The following is a 12709-nucleotide window of genomic DNA, read 5'->3' as shown; positions in this document are numbered from 1 at the left end:
TCGTGTTCACTGTTGTGCTGCAGTAAATGTGAGTCTGCATGCATTGTGGCGCGTGATGACCCGAGCTCTTGAAGGAACACTCGGGAGAAATAGCTGAGTCAACTGGGATTTCCGGTTTTAGGATTTTGAGAAATTTCCATGCTCATTTTTACAGTGGTTGGACTAGCTTCCGTCCCCTCCCTGTAATGTTGAAGTGTTCCTTTTGCCCAACACTCTTGCCAGCATTTGTTTTCTGAGTCCTTGATAGTAGCTATTCTTTCTGAAGGCGACATCTCTATGCTATCTTGATTTACACTGCCATCATGGTCAAAGATACTAAAATTGTTTCATGTGCTTCTTCACTATTTGTATTTCTTTTACAGTGAAGTATCTTTTTACTTGAATTTCTCATTTTTTTTAATTAGGTCTTTTGTTTTTGGCGATCTAGTTTCCCCCCCACAGCTCTTTATATATTCTAGATATTAGTCCTCTGGCTGAAAAGTAGTTGGCAAAATACTTTATCCCGTTCTGTATGTTTTCTCTTCACTCTATCGTTTGTTTCTTTTGCTGTTCAGGAGTTTTTTTGGTTGCTTTATTTTCTATAACCTCATCTTAGGCCTTGTTATGTTTTTCTCGCCCAGGTCTCTTGATGAGCTGAATTTGTCAATGTTAATGAGAGTATGAAAGAAATAATGACCTCTTTAGCCTTTCTCTGTTTGACTAAGAATGGGGCAAAGTACTGTAAACAAAGTGCAGAATCTTTGAAATTCTGATGATTCGCTGGACCTGTCATCAGAAAAATGTACACATGAGGAACATTTTTATAAATAATGCCATGCAATTTCCTATCTAGCCAGAGCACATTCCCAAAAGCATTCGTGGGTCCAAAGCAGAAAACCTGGATGAATTACAGTGATCTGGTCTGTTCTGTCTTGAATTTGGTGCTCCAGGGCAGGTATGGCGTCTCCCTTAGCAGCATTGCCCCTGACAGCCTAATGTCACCCTGAGGGAGACAGGAGAAGTCCTGCCATCGCAGGTCAGCCTACACAGGCAGAGAGATGCCCCACGGGCATAGGTACCAAGGATGGAGTTATCTCTCCCGCGGCAGACAGGAACTTCTTGCCTCCTTCCTAAGCCTCTGGATTCTGGAGTTCCTCCAAGGACAGCAGCAGGCACCGATGGCTAATTGCTCCGAAATAGCTGGTCTCCATTTCAGGGTGCTGCTTGCTTTTGCTTTAGGAGCTGGCAAATGAATCCTCCTAGGGATTATAATAACCCTGTCCTGGCTGTGTTCCCTGGAATCTTGGCTTCTTGCCCTGGCACTTGGCCCAAAAGGGTTGGAAATCTCTGCGTATTTATCCCCTTGAAGATTCCCCGGCCCGCCTGGCTCCCAGCCACTCCGTACACAGACGGCCGGCTTCCTCTGCTTCTCCATGGACCAAAAAGTGCCCTGTTTCTCCACCTGCACACCCACCACCAGCGCTCTGCTCAGCCACAAACCTCTGCCTCAGGCTGCTTGCTTACTATCCGCTGCCAGTCTGCCCATCTCATCCAAGGTGTGCCTCCCCGCCTTTTTGTTCTCTCTCTCTCAGTGAGGTTTTTATTCCTTTGTAGCAGATCTGCTTTTTGCCTACAGTATCCGCTCTATCTGAATGCCCAGGGTACTGAAGGAAGAACCAGGATAGCTTCTCTGACTGAAGAAAGAGACGGCAACCACTGAAACAACAGAGCGATTGCTTCTTCAAAGACTGTCAGCTTGTCCTCCCTGACAACACGCGCATGCTCTGAAGGCAGGGGACGCCCTGGCATGGTGTTCCCAAGCCTCCCAGCGTTGCCAGAGATGGTCTGTTCGTGCCACCGTGTTATCGGAGCACAGAGGAGGTGTGGTCAGACTCTGAACATTCACCAGGCAGGCGATGCTGCTGTTCTTTGTGGGTCTACGCCTCCCACTAAGCTTGGATTCTGAGCCCCATGAAGATAAGGGTAGCGCGACACTTACTTACAGCTTCCTCCAGGCACCAAGAACGGGGTATAGGAGGAGTAGCCAGTGCAGAGCTGGCATAGCTTTAAAGCTCAATACAACCCTGGCGAATGAGGGGGCTGTGGTGCCCAAGCGCTTGAGGCTTAGCAAAGCTCGTCCACAGAGCGCTGAGTTTTACTGCACAGGGCAAAGGCTGCCAGGCCTGGGGGCCGCCCCGTGGACAGCAGTGTGCGAATACGGGGTGTCTCATTTCTGTAGGTCCGCGCCCGTGGTGCTCACAGCGGGCGTTGAGTGAGCGCACGTCTATCGGGATCGCAGCGCGGCCAACATGCTTGCTGAAAAGCACTCTGGAAGAAGGGATGCTGCTATTTTGGTATAGAAAGTACAGAGTGTTTTCCTTAACTCGAGCCTGCCGAGCGGTGTGTGACACTGGGGGAAATTCTCAGCTGCCTCCTTCCAGGAGCGCTTACTCCAAGCAGAGGCCCCGCTGACCCGCCCAGCGCAGAGCAGCAATCGCGCGTGCGCCACGCAGTCAAGCTGCCGGTCCTCCTTCCGCCTGGTAGCTGCTGCTGGCTGATCCCGGCCTTCGACCTCCCTGACGGCCGTATTGCAGTGCGCTCTTCACGCACCCTTTGCCGAGTTACTATTGGCGTTCCGTGGCAATTCAGGTACGATCATAAGAAATAAACAATAGTAATTAAAGCACCCTGTAATACATCATATAAAATCTTTATGTGGATGGAAAGCCAAACGAGTGGCGTTTTAACTAGACAGAGAAGGAGTTGGCCAGCTCAGAGGGAGTGTGTTACTGAAGCTAAACTGTGCTCAAGCAGCCCTTGAGGATTTTGCCATTCAAAGTGAATTCATGGGGTCACTCGGGGCGCACAAACCTGCCCTGCGTGCTGAGTCGCGGTCACGGCCAGCAAATAGAAGGTAGTACCTAACGAGAATCTGAAATTCAGGCTGAAACTGCTTGGCTAAGTCAAACTTCAGAGGGATAACTTGCAAAAGACGTGAAGGTGCCTGGTCTCCCCGCACAGGATCGGACAGTCTCCAGAGGAGATGGATGGGTCCCCAAAGGAGCGGGAATCTCAGGGAAGGATGCTGCTAGTGAATAAGCTCTCGCTTAGCTCTCTGGGGCCGCACAGGGCTCTATGGCACAGAATGGTGGGTGTGCATAGAGAAGCTGCGCTGCACCAGCCTGAGCGGCCTTCACTTGTCTAAGCCCTCCTGCATGTCTTACAGTGCATGAAAATACCTACTTTGGGGCCGCGGGGTAGGATAGCTCCACAGTGGAGCACGTGCTCAGCATGCACAAAGCTTCGTCTTCAACCCCTCCCCCTAGAAAAGCTAGATAATTTAACGAAGTAACAGATCACAGCATTTAAGACACAGTGTTGAATGGGGCTGCGTCATCCGAAAGACAAGGTGCCCAGATCCGAGGACAGCGCTGGCTCGCTTTGAGAATGAGGCCACATCGGGGCCTCTAGGCTGTCTTGGTGTCATCTTTAGTACAGGGTGGCAAAAGAAATGGGTTCCAGGCCTCACCACAGCCTGCAAACAAATGAAAGAATTTTCCTCCAGTCATTGCCCATGGCTAACGGCAACGGGGAGTGGAGTAAGAGTAGAGGGAAACTGGGTGTGCCACGAGGCGATTGGCAGAAATGTCCCAAAGCAGGGTTAATAGATGAACTCATCTATCTTCATCTTTTTTTTTTTTTTTTTTTTTTTTTTGCGGTACCAGGGATTGAATGAAAAATAAAGACATCTTGATCGGGGCAGAGTGTGAGATAAGGCCCACAGGAATGAGCGCAGGCACATGATGGGTTTGCACATGCCTTATATGTGCACCCCTCCTTCATTGAGCATCTTCCGACCTGCCATTCTCAGAGCACCCTCACCCATGCACCAGATTTCCACTCTGGTCCATGAGGCATGGTACTAGCAAGACCCTGCGCATTTCTCCAGAGTGATGACCACAGATCATAAAATTACAGATGCCTGGCAGACCTAGGAGAAGAGGTCTGGGACTGTAAACCAGAAGGACACCAGGGAGTGGCTTGGTGGGACGGTCCAGGTTTAGAATGAGTTGGGGCGGATTTGGGAATGGATGGGTGTGGCCGTGAGGAGCAAACCCTCCCCATGATCCTCCATTTGAACTGGGATCTAGCCTTACCTCCCATGTTTAACACTTTGTAAAATAAAGAGCAGAGACTTAAAAAGAAAGCCAAAGATGACAGCTGTAGGGTAAAAAAGGTGTGTGAAGTGAGAGAGGAACAGAAGGCTTCGGATCCTGTTGCACTGTCAGCAACGCCTGGGTGTCCAGGAGAAATCCTCAGGCATGATTCTGGAAAACACAGACATGAGCTCTGGGGCTGACATTGTCCTTCTGAGTCAGGGCTCTGCAGGGAGCAGATGTCCCCCCTTTCACAATGTGCCCTGAAGCCAGGGATCTGTTTGGGTTTTGCTCTTGCATCTTGCTTTTCACTTTTCTCTCCGTCATCTCAACTTCCCAGGCTGCGAGGGTGATGTTCACAGCCATGTACTTAGCACTTTTAAGAGGCAGAAGCGATCCACAAACCTTCAGTGAAATCACTGAGCTCCGTGAACTAGAAAACAGTACCATGCTGCGGGTGTTCTTCCAACCCATTTGTTCTTCTGAGCCAAGACGACCTGCTCTCATTGGCTGAGTCCATTTCAGCGGTGAAGCAGAAATTTCTGTCACCCAGGACACAGGTCAAGGATTTAAATTCTAAATCCTTTTTCCTGTCAGCAACTGAGAATTCAGCTCTGTCTTTTCTCCCTGAGGCGCAACCCTCCCTGACTCTTAGGTGAGCGAACTGCAACTGACCACCATTCCAGAGGGTAATCTCTGCCTTTCGGGAAGCCCATCCTACTGTACCTATGCATCCTTCCCACCAGTCTCTAGACACTTGCCTGTTCGCTGGAGGTCTGGTCAGGAGAATTGAAGGCAGTCCTTCCATAGCACTAAGACACTATGAGAGACAGTTACTCCTAGACATGAAATGGGTGTTTGAAATCCAAGAGAGCATCACTTGATCCCAGGTCTGTCTCACCATTGCCTTTGTAGGTTCTTATGCTCAGCTTGCATGGAGGGCTACTCCAGGAAGCCACGGCATGCTGCTGCTTGATCTGTAGGTGAGGTTCACACCCAGTAGTCCTGCCCTTCTAGCGTCCCCAGGCAGGGACATCCATCCTTTCAGGTGTCATCTCCTGGTGTTCGCCTGAGATCAGAACTAACTTTCAATTAGCTGAACAAATGTGTTAAGTGTTGTTACAGACAGTCTTCAAGACATTCATGTTTGGTTTCATAATGCATTATAGCAGAAAGGTGGGATAGCGAAGGAGGTGGCAGGGAGAGGCTTGGGTAGGAGAGAAATGCTGAAGATTTATCTTTCTAATTATGCTTTGCTTAGGGCTAATATTAAAATTAGTTTTAATTCCTTGAGCACACAGCAACTCAGGAACATGCTGGGTGTTGGGGAAGCTGGCCTAGGATTTTAAATTTGCTTAGGACAGACACACACGGGTGAGAGCAGTCTGCTGTTCTGCCACTGAGTCTGGCTGAGGCCTCCAAGGGTCTCTCCAGCATGGCTGCTCCCATGGCCTATGCAAGGAGAACAAGGGATGAGTCACACTGCCACATGCCCAGAGTTGCCCTTGGGCTAGCAGCAAAGGGGCTTCAGCCTGGAGCCCACGCAGCTTCTGGTTTGGTGATGAGGTGAAGTAACCTTAGATATGGTAAATAATAGGCAATTACCAAATGCTATAGAATTAATACCAATCAGTGCAGAGCGGGGCACCTCCTTCACCCCGATGGCGGGGACGGGGTGTGCTAACGACTTCTGCACCTGCTGAGTATAATTAGTGAGTAATCTGCATGGGTGTGTAATTACCGGGTAAATACATGATATTTGCCAATAACTTCCTACTGGGTAAGCACCAGTGAAACTAACAGGTAGCTATTAGGATGTTCTTCAGGTGCAAGGAGAACTGGCCCAACTTTGGCTCAAATCTGAGCTCCAGTAAAACTTTTCTCCCTGGACATAACTCAGTGCATGAGCAAGCTCCCTGCCTAGAGCATCCTCCTTCCCAGCTTTTAAATCAGACCATGAGGTGTAAACACCATGCACCCCAAGGCGTCTTATTCATAGAAGAGAAGTGGAATGAATCTCAACACGTGATGTGGCAGGAGACACAGGGCCCGGGCTCAGTTTCTTTGTATGTGGAGTGGAGGCAAACCTAGCTCAGGGGCTTGTTCTATTGAAAGAAACACCGGGGGACCAAAGGCCTCAGTCGTGGTAATCCACCCACGCTCGTATTTGTAACACTCTGACTCCTAACAGCTAACTCTTGGAAACAACCTCTACACCCACCAACAGAGGATGGATACACAAAACGAAGTAGTGGCACCTCATGAAGTACAACTATGTCATAAAGAAGGATAAACTTGAGTCATTTAAAGGAGAACAGGTGCAGCTTGGAGCCATCATGTTGAGTGAAATAAATCAGACACCCAGGTTTTAAATATCACATGGCTTCTCTTCTTGAGAAGCCCAAAGCATAAATAAATAAAGAAGAAGAAACAAGAAGGTAGCTCATTTGCAAAAGAGAAGGACCCAAGAAAAGGGCTAAGAAGGAAGAAGAAAAGGCAAATGGAATGACAAGAAATGACAGAAGTAACCCTTGTTTGTTCACCTCTAGGGCTCAGAGACAGTGAGAAAAGCTCAGTCACTGGCAAGGGAGAGCCAGCCTTTGTTGTTGTTGTTTTTTCTGTCATTAACTTTATTGAAAATCAATAATTATGTAGCATATTAAAAATTATAGACAAATATTAAAATGTGAAAGATATAAGATGTAGACAGAGTGAATTTTAGAGAAATATTTCTGAAATGCATACATAGCATGAGATTAATAATAGATTGCACATTGTAAATAAATTATTTACAAATTTAAATGGGTATAACAATAAAAATTGTCCAAAATAAAAATGAAGAAGAAAGAATTTACAGATCAGTCATGTAATAGTTCATTCTGTGCCAAAATCAAGACACATATTCATATATTTAGAATTCTCAAAGTAAAAAGGGGTAGGCAATAAATATTTAAAGATTTAAAATTTCTGAATTTAGTTAAAATTATAGCACCATATTTCCAAGAAAAATGAATCTTTTGCACAAGAAATTTGAATAAAATCATGCCAAAATATGCAAAAATGAAAATGTCCAGGACTAATTGTAAAGAAAAAATCATTAAACTATATGCACAAAAAATTAGATATGAAGAACAAAATTAAATAGCATCTTATTCCACATTAGAAAGAAAAAATGAGAAAATGTGTAAGAAACTAGACTTATTTATTTAAAGGATTGAAAGAAAGAAAAAAAATCTGTCCTCATTGTATTTTATAGCCAACAAACATACCTTTGAAAACTAAAGGTAAAATATTTTCCAGTTATACAAACTTGAAATATTCTTATACCTCCAGACATAGCATATGGGAACCAACAAAAAGCGTAATCCAGAAGGCAAGAGAAGTGGCTGTGTGGTCCTGGATAAGGAACAAAGAGCTCTCAAGATGGTAGTTACCCAGGACTACGTAAAATATATTACATAAAGCCATTTAAAAGATCATTGAAGATTTCTACAAAACAGTGCAATCTTATGTTGGATTAAGTCCATATTTGTTCGTGTGTGTGTGTGTGTGTGTGTGTGTGTGTGTGTGTGTGTGTGTAAAAGACAAGGAAGAAGTAAATAAAGTCAATGGAAATATATATTTTAAAGTTTCTAATACTAGGAGAAAATATCATACCATGTCTTGTAAGTAGATTGTAAGTCAAACATACAGTATAAATCTTAAAAATTAAGATTCAACAATGTGTAGAAAATTCTTTAAATATTGATTAAAATTAAATATTTCAAAACAATTCAACTAAGAAAAAACTTTCATGACAGTAAAGAATTACTAAGAATAAAACATAACATAAATACTGGAATGGCAAATATATGATCAGCACTTCTTACCATTTGGGGGTAGGATATTGCACAACGTTCTAGTATGTCATGGACATGGACAGTATCCATGACACTGGTGGCCAGGTGTCACTTGTGGGACTGAGCTACTGCTATTTCCTTGATATCCACACTGTAGACACAGACAGAATCATGACCCATAGGGTGCAGAAATCCATTTGTAAAGTATGCTGATGGAAATATTTTGCTGTTTTATAAAAAATAATAATTGAAAGATTGCTTTTTTATACCTTTTTTCTCCTTTATTTGTTTGCCCTATGTGGTAGCTTCTTTCGATTCTCATTCATGGCGTTGTGGTAATTTTGATCACTCCCTAGAATATCTTTTAGTAGTCTGTGTAGAGTTGGTTTTCTCATCATGAAATTCTGTAGTTGTTCTTTGAAATGGAAGTATTTCACTTCTCCATTATACTTGAGAGTTTTGCAGCATATATCAGTCTGGGTTGGAATTTGTTTTCTTGCAAGACTTGAAGTACTTTGCTCCATGCTCTTCTTGACTTGATGGTTTGTGAAGAGAAATCTGCCATTATTCTGATGGTTTTTCCTTTAAATACATTGTTTCTTTTCTCTAGTGGCTTTTAGTATACTGTTCCTGTGCTAAATTTCTGGGATCTTGATTGTTATATGTCTGAGTATGGTTGATGTTATTTGGAGTTCTATATGCTTCGGTTCCCTGAATGTCAGATAGTTTCTTCATATTTGGGAAGTTTTCTGCTATTACTTCTGCCCATATTCTTTTTATATCATTTGTATTGACTCCTTTTTCATTGATGCCTATTAGTCTTAGGTTGGTCATCTTTGCATCGTCTTACAGATGTTGAATTATTTTTTCCTACATCCTAGTAGTTTTTAAGAGATCTTTTCTTAACTTTTCACTAGCTGCAATGGTGTCTTCAGTGTCTGAAAGTCTATTTTCACTTTCATTCAGTTTTGCCAGCTTGTGATGAGGTTTTAATTTCCTGTACAGCACTGTGAATCTGCTTCATGCATTCCATTTCTTTCCTATGTTGCTCACTCAAGGATTCCATCATTTTTCTATTCTCCCTATTTTTTATCAGTATCTTCTTTAGAAGCACTTAGTACTTCTTTCATTATAGTTATCATTCTTTTTTTACTTCAGAAATTATTTCTAATCAGATTTCCTCTAGACCTTTCTGCAGTTGTTTCTTTACTTCAAACACTATTATTTCAGAGATTAGTGTGTGTGTGGGCCTGCCCATTAGCTCACTTGTTTAAGTGGCTGCTTAAACAAAGCAACCAAGATGCTGTGGTTCAATCCCCAGATCCTCAAGCCTTAACAGGCTTGCCCTGAAGGCATCCCGAGCCAGCCAAAAAAAAAAAAAAAAAAACAAAAACAAAAACAAAAACAAAAACAAAAACTTCAGGTGTGTTCTTTCCAATGTCTTCTATGCTATTGCCCCCCGCATTTCTTCTGGGTGGACTTGGAGCCTGAGACTGCATTTTGCTCCTTCTCTTTGTCATTTTGTATAGCACTGTCTTCTGATCTTTGGTGTAGAGCTTCGATCGAGTTAGTATCTTAGCACCAGATCCAGATCTACCAAGTTCAAACTTGTCCAGGTGGGTGTGGCTTGGGTCTGGCTACTGTGCTCCACTTCTTCCTGCTGCAGCCCTTGGAGGTGAACTTACTGTGCAACTTTGGCAAGATGTTCTGCTCCTGGATCAGCTGGGTGGGTCTTGCCTCCAGCCTCTGCAGGGAGTTGTGCCATAGGGTTTCACATCAGGGCTGTCTGATGGAGGAAGATCCACTCCCATGCTGGGCCTGGGCTCTGGATTGAATCAGGATCCGGAGGGCCCCAGGTGGTCCCACTCATGCCAGGCCTGGGCTCTGGTTTGAATCAGGACCTGGAGGGCCCATCAAATGAGAACCGCCTTTGCATTCTACATCCCGCACACACAGGCCCCACAGTGCACACAGAGACATACTCACACATACATGCACACACACACATGCACACATGCATGCACACATGCATGCACACACCCTCACACTCTGCACTGTGTGCTACTCTGTGAAATGCTCTTCTGCAGAAAGAGAGAGAGAGAAAAAAACACTGTAAGCCCTGATCCTGAAAATGCAGAAGAGTTATTAAGGACAGGTCTATACACTTCAAGGAGTATTTAAGCGTTTAGTTTGAATGTCCAAACTCTCTGAGCATTTGAGCCACATCCTGTCCCATCCCAGGTTATGCATGTGCTTGCACCTGTGCACCAAATGTGATGAACTCGTAAAATCTAAGGGCTCCAAGACATGACAGGAAGACAGAGAGGAGCAGGGAATGGAAAGTGTGGGTGGCTGATTGCCTGCAGACCCCACTAGGCTGCCCTCTGGCAGACCTGCTGCTTCAATGGTGGAACTCTCCTTAGTGAGCAGCCCGCATGTCCCGCGCTCTCTTTGCACCTCTGACACTGTCACAAAAACCCTGGGCTAATTTACCTGCACTCTGCATGTGGGCAGCTCGGCTGCCCTTTAGTCTTCCTCTGCAGAGCTGAGCTCCTGCAGATCTCATCCCAGTTTTACCGTGGTTGTCACAAGCCAAGGGCCACATGCATGAGCAACTCATCGGAGTGGGAGGTGCCATTTTCATCTCTGGAGCAGAATGCAGTTCCCGGGCCATCTGCGGGTCACACCCCAGACCTCAGCCTCACTGCCGCAGAGCCCCAGCCAAGTGGGTTCCACCCGCCGATGCAGCACACACACCAGGGAATGCTCCTCGTTCCTGGAGGCCCGTGCCCAGTGAGACTGCAGAGCGGAGAACGCAAGGCAGGAGCCCTTTCTCTGAGTGTTAGCTAGAATCAACATTACATTTCTGAAGCACCTCTGTTATGGCACAGTTTTACAGATATTTAAGCAACTTCTAGAAATGAATAGAAATTACATTGATTTTCACTGTATACAACCTCTGAAGTTTTAATTTTATTTATTTGTACTGTGAATAGCTAATCAATACATTCGCATAATTTAAAATTCAAAAGAAACAAACAGTACCCAGTGAATTTCGTTCACTCCTCATCGACCACCAAGTTCCTTTCCTGGTGTCAGCCAGCCATGGGTATTCCATGGATCATCCTTAAAAGATGCCTGGTATCTGGGCAAATATACTATTTATGTCTTTTCTACCACTTATTTTACATAACTGTCAGGTTGTGATTACTCCTCCAGGTAAAATGTCTTTATTAAGAATTTTCAAATATTTTTTAAGCCCCAAAGAATCTTATATATATTGTCTTACAACCTGAGGTCACATGATTAATACAAGATTTTCACAAATACTTGATTTTCGTGAATACCCTCCCTTTTCCCTGATGCCTCCTGCTCCGTCTTTGCTTTTCTGCAGACATGATTGTCATGGGCTGCAGCTCAGAGGTGACTGGGCTCCAAGCAGCCACCTCTTTTATAAAAATAAACAGAAATTGAGCTTGTATTTCCGGTTTCTTTCGCTCTCTCCTTCAGCGTAGCAGTGACAAGTGCTGATTACCGCTGAGGGACAATGAGCCCAGGAATTAATTAATTCAGCGCTTGGCTTCTGCTGAATGAAGAACATGCAGAGGCTCCCTTGCCTTTCCCACAGCACCTGTAGATGGAGACCAACATCCTGACATTGAGGTAGGAGTGCAGGGCCCGGATGAGGAATTTTCTCTCCAGTCACAGGGTTCATCAGTGGGGAAGTCAGGATTTGGAAAAGAAACTCTTTCCTTAAGTCTGCACTTGCACACGGTGAGTTCCTAATCAACCTGCTTGACGACGTCTTCAATGTGATGACAATTTTTTGCCAACAAGTATTGGCAAAAAAAAGAAAAAATGGAGGAAAGAGAACCCTTGAATCCTGCTGCAGGGAACACACAGTCTGGCTGTCGTTATGGAAAACAGCACTGAAAGTCGTACGCAGAATCGAACCCCTACTGCGATGGTGTTGGAAGATGGCTTTTGGGAGGGGCTTAGGCGATCGGGCGGGGCCTCCATCATTCAGGCATTAGTGCCCTTGTCAGAGAGGCCCCAGCGGTCCAAAGTGACTGCTTCAGCAAGCTTAGGCAAATGTGCGGGGACCGGGGTTCAATCCCCAGCACCACATGCCACGCCAGCCCCTCCACCAGAGTAGGAAGAGCTGGTCACAAAAAAGTAAATAAATAAGTAATAAAGAGGCCCCAGCCTTGTGCTTCCACCATGCAAGGACGCAATGCTATGAAGACCGTGACTTGGGAATCGGGGCCTTACCAGACCCTCAATCCGCCAGTGCAGCTGTGAGTTCCCGGCTCTAGAGATGTAAGAAACACATTTCTGTTGCTTATAAGCCACCTAGTCTAACACCTTTTCTTTTAGTCATCCAAATGAGCTACAGTAAGTTGTTTATTCTCTCCATCTTCCCCGTAGGAAATTTAAGACAAAGAGTTTTTGGTATGGCGGATAAAGTGGACCACATGCCCCGAGGGTGGAAGAGAAACTCAGTTGGTGAAGGTTCTGTGGGTGGTGCATCCTTGGAGTTCAGAGTTGTTTTTTTTTAAACTTTTTATTCTCTTTTTGTACAGTATATTTTGTCTGTGTCTGGCTCTGTGTGTGTGTGTGTGTGTGTGTGTGTGTGTGTGTGTGTGTTCCTTCAGTTTGATTAATCTTCTCCTTCTTCCTCACCCTGTAGTAGCGGAGTGGCAGTAGCAGTCTCCTTCTCTTGCTCCTCTTCCT

General features: G+C 45.0%; 1 pseudogene; it reads right to left on the bottom strand.

Annotated features, from left to right (window-relative positions):
* Positions 1–12635: 12635 nt before the first annotated feature.
* The window catches only part of LOC101588836, a 1883-nt pseudogene continuing 1809 nt past the window's right edge, over positions 12636–12709 (bottom strand).

Source organism: Octodon degus, unplaced genomic scaffold, assembly GCF_000260255.1.
Source record: "Octodon degus isolate 3935 unplaced genomic scaffold, OctDeg1.0 scaffold00182, whole genome shotgun sequence".
Classification (NCBI taxonomy): Eukaryota; Metazoa; Chordata; class Mammalia; order Rodentia; family Octodontidae; genus Octodon; species Octodon degus.
This window is presented reverse-complemented; position numbering and strand designations above follow the sequence as displayed.